At 34.9% G+C, this 4,986-nt stretch overlaps 1 pseudogene; it reads right to left on the bottom strand.

Annotated features, from left to right (window-relative positions):
• Positions 1–2,812: 2,812 nt before the first annotated feature.
• Positions 2,813–3,546, bottom strand: LOC143682874 (large ribosomal subunit protein eL24-like; annotated as a pseudogene).
• Between the last annotated feature and the right edge of the window lie 1,440 nt (positions 3,547–4,986).

The following is a 4,986-nucleotide window of genomic DNA, read 5'->3' as shown; positions in this document are numbered from 1 at the left end:
TTCATCGCCACTGTTTTACTTTACTCAAATTTCTAAGTTGGTAAAAGGAAAGAAGCTATCATAATTTGAAATGAAATGGTAGAATGAAAGCACTTTGTAAACTATAAATTGCCTTAAAACATTAAAACTAAAGTATTACTTTAGGTTTATGCTCCATGAAAAATGTAATTAACTCTGGAGATACCTAAATCAGATTTTCTTGTTTGAATATTTTATAAAGCAGAGTATTTAGTTCTAAATACCAATAAGCTACTGAATGAAGCAGTTTTGGGTGTCAAGAGAAACTACATTCAATTTCTATGTCTACACCTGCCGCTAACTCACATTGGGTTATTGGGTTGACTTTTTGCTTTGGCATCTTTAACTGAAAAGATGAACTTGTTTACATCTAACATATTTTTAATGAGTGATAGCATATTCTTTAATGAGTTCATTTTTATTAAGGGCTTTGAGATCATCAGATAAGAAGAATTTATAAAATATTAAAAGATATAATTGTTTATTAAGTTTAAATGACAACAGTACCTTCCATTCATAAAAGGTAGTTTAAATTAAGTGTATTACTTATTAACTAAAGTATCCTTAATTGACTCCTTACTCTATTCAGAAATGTCAACCTTTCCTATTTAGGACACTTTTGATTTTTTTTAAGCTAAATATTAACCTTTTTTCACTCTCCAAGAAAGTTTCTCCATCTAGTCCATAAAACATAGATGCTCATTAAATATTTAAGTTAAATTGAATATACTAAATACTAAAGTGTTAAATATGTGGTCATGGATTTCCGGTTATGCTATAAGTAGATTTAGTACATGATAAAGGCTGCTTTGCTACCATTTCAATTAATGTTTTTAAATCGAATGACTGACAGAAGTTTTACTGTTGCCTTTTGTGGGCATGGACAAATTCTAAAGCCTAATCCTTCCATGTCTCCACTCTCCAAATCATAAAATAGGAATAGTACTATAATGCTGATTATTTTATAGAAAGTTGGATTATTGCTGAACTGTAGTGATAAAATAAAAAAAATTAAGCAAACACAACCTAGAAAACTTATTGTGTATAATTTGGTTAAAAGCACAAGCACAAAGATTTGTATAAATGATAAATGTCAAGGAATTTGGTGCAAAAATTTGCATTTTAGAAATGAGACTGAATTAACTCTCTGACCTCTACTTCCTTACCTTCTTTTTTTCAGAGATCCCCTCAACCATCTCCGCTAGTACTCCTCCTAATCCTCCCAACAGTGCAAGCTTACAAGCTGAGGCTCCCCCTTGTTACACCTCTCCTGTTTGCCCTAAATACAATTCTGTCAACTGTAGCTCCAGAAGGACAACTGTCTAAACCCTTTACTCTCCATTCCAGCTGCTGGCTCCCTACTGCTTCCTTACCATTTCTCATGGGCCATTGTAATGACCTCCAAATTAGTGTCTCTGCCAACAAACTCTACCTCTGCCAATCTATGCTCCACCCTATACCTGCCCAAACCTTATTCTCCACCCTTAAGTCTTGCTTCTCATTTCAGGAATGGGTCATAAACATCTCCATGACTCTCTGCAGACCCCACTCCTGAAATTATCTTCTTTCCTTTTTCTTGAACGATGAACTTAGTCTTCACGAATCAATTTTAAACTGGAAGTCACTGCTGGAAAATCTTCACTGAGCCTTCTGATCCTTCTCAGTTTCCATATTTTATTCATAGTAATTTTCATAGTCAGTGGGGTACTTTTCAGTCTCCTTAACTAGAGTAGGAATTTTCAGACAGGTCAGATGCTGTCTCATGAATCTTTAAATATAGCACAAAGCACAGCGTAGGTGGCACAACAAATATTTGTTGAATATATTGAACTGAATATATGTGGTCATGGATTTGGTCACATGTTGATCTAAATTGAATGGAATTCAAAAATAATTTAAATTATTTATAATTTTAAAATAATTCAAAGCACGAACTCAGGACATCAAGTTCACTGCCATATTTTCAGATGGAAATTTTTCAATATTTTAGAAATAATATGTGTATCTTATCCAATTACAAAAGAAATACATGTTCATTATAGCAAAAACCATAAATAAACAATAATTTTTAAAACATCCATGATCATACGACTCAACGTCTTTTAACACTTGATGTGCAATATTTATCAAATTATAGGATTCATTTTATCCATTGAAAGCATCCTACCTTTGTAGCATTTTTCCTCTATAAAATGTGGTATCATTTCACAAACAAATTAAATGACTTTTTTAAACCTTCATAAAATTGCTACATCCAAAATAATGAGTGATGCCTAGAGAATCCCAACGAGATAAGGACACCCGGCAAGCGGGTAGAATCACTTACTAAATACCAGCTCCACTGCAGGTCAGCTTCAAGTGACCATGTGACTCAGATTTGTATATCAGCAGTTACCGACCCATTACCAGATATTAAAGACTTTCCATTTTGCTCACAAAACCAGAGGACTACTGTATTTCCTTTCAGTCTCTCTTTTTTTTCCAGTGCATTTTTCCCCTAATACAGAATAAACATTTATTAGCAAAGTAACAATAACTCAATCCTATTTCTAATCTATTAATTGGATTTATCAAGTATTCCCACTTTGTGAAAAACTGCTATTCTAATTAACAAGAACATAATCTATTTAAAAGGTATGAGTCAAGCTTCAAAAATGCTTAACTCAAAAGAAAAAAAATCTTAACTACATAGTTGAACTATTACCCTACAGGTCCAACTGTCCTGATTGTGAGAATATTAAAATGCCAGCACATGTCTGAGTCAGATCTTTAGTTAAAAATCTGATCTGCCGACTTAGCGTTTTGCACCAACTCGGGGAGCAGAAACCTTCACTGGCTTCGCATTCTTTTGTGTAGGTGCTGCCTTTGTAGGAGCCTTAGTGGCAGCCATTGCTATCTTTTTAGATGCTTCTTTGGCAGCTCTGATAGCTCGTTCTCATTGAGCCTTTCTAAACATTGGGTTTCTGATTCCTCTTGGCCATAACATCAGCAAGAGATGCACCAGTAATAGCCCTCTGGAGCTTAACTGCATGGCGAATTCTTTTCATTTGTATTTCTTCCGACTGTCCCTTTTTATGCTTTCTTCTGTAAAGGACAGTCCAGTTTATCTGCGGAGGGATCCTCTTGGAAAAGAATGCCGACTCGCATTTTCTTTTCTTTTTTCTTTCTTTCTTTCTTTTTTTTTTTTTTTTTTGGTATGCTTTATGGCGGGGTCACTTTTCATTCTTTTTCCATGTGAGTATCCAGTTATTGCAGCATCATGTGTTGAATTTTTGTTTGATTGTTTTTTTGTTTGTTTTTTGGGGAGGTGCATGTACCGAAATCGAACCTGGGTCTCTGGCATTGCAGGTGAGAATTCTACCACTGAGCTACCCTCGCACGCACACACACACACACACACACACACACACACACACGCACTGATTTTGCATTAACAAATTGGAAAACCTTCCCGTTGGACCTGGCATAGCACCTCCCACGTTGAGGATAGATGTTGTACCGACTGAAACTGCAGAGCTCTACCTTCATTCATGGTTGCCGATGCTGCGGGAATGGGAAGGTGCCAAAGAGAAGTTCCTGCGCATTTTTAAACAAAAAATCAGAATCATAGAAAAAGCACAATGTTGTATCCTGCATTTTTTTTACTTAACCCAATATATCATAAATGATTTCCCATGTTATTAAATATTCCTAAAAAATAACATTTGATAATGTAAAGGACTGTACTTTAGAGATGTACCACAACTTATTTAATCATTTTCTTATTGTTACACATATCAATTATTTCGAGTTTTGTACTATTATAAGTAATACTACAATAGGAGGTGCAAGGATAGTTCAGTGGCAGAATTCCCACCTGCCATGTGAGAGACCCAGATTTGATTTTGGTCCATGCACTTCCCAAAAAACAAACAAGCAAAACAAACCCAAACCAAACAAACAAAGCAAAAAAAACAACAAATTGTGCTGCAATAATGGGATACTCACATGGAGAAATAATGAAATGTGACCCCACCAAAGAGCATATAAAAATAATAGTGCAATAAACATCCTTACACATAAATATCTGCATCTCCAATAATTTTTTAGGAGAGAATTCTAGATGTGGAATAGCTGGTACAGAGTATACAGATATCTTAAGTCCCCCACCCCAATACATATTGCTAAATTTTAGAGCAACTTTATCAATTTATACTCCCACCAGCACTATAAATCTCACCATTAAATGTTTGCCAGTTCATGTTTAAAATGAAATCTCATTGTTTATGCTTCAGATCTTTGGTTATCAGTGAGAAAGAGCATATTCATTGACTATTTGCATCTCCTTTTTTGTAAATCATCTCTTCATGGTCAGTCCTCACATTTTCCAACCGGGACACTGATGCTTTTCTTTTTTGACGTTTATTGATGTTTCTTCGTATAGGTCCTGTGCATTTCTCATTATGATTATTCTCAGAAGTTTCATTATGTTATAGTCATTGCTCCTGAGGTAGTTGTCATTGCTATCGTGAATGAATATTTTTTCCCATTAGGTCTTCTAACAGGCTGTTGCTAATCAGTAAAAAGCTGTCATTTTTTACGTACTTGTCTGACCCCACCATTCTGGTGGGCTGTATTTCTGAGAAATCTGGAGAAATTTAAATACAGTGCTTTAACTATCGTCAAATGATTAGAAAAACAATTGTTAGCATTGGTCTAAATGTGACAATAAAGCAAGCTCTACTAGATTAAGATAATTGATACATGCCTTAAATAACTTTTTATTACTTTCAGTAATCTCTACATTAGATCCAATCTCTACAGTTTGAATGGATCAATTTTTGGGGGGAGGGGTGCATAGTCTGGAACTCGAACCAGGGTCTCCCACATGGAAGGAGAGCATTCTACCCCTGAACCACCCGTGCACCCCTTGAATAGACCAAGTTTACTGTGTGTACATATTTAGACAGTTTACATTTCTAATTTAAA

This window comes from Tamandua tetradactyla, chromosome 5 (assembly GCF_023851605.1).
Source record: "Tamandua tetradactyla isolate mTamTet1 chromosome 5, mTamTet1.pri, whole genome shotgun sequence".
NCBI lineage: Eukaryota > Metazoa > Chordata > Mammalia > Pilosa > Myrmecophagidae > Tamandua > Tamandua tetradactyla.
This window is presented reverse-complemented; position numbering and strand designations above follow the sequence as displayed.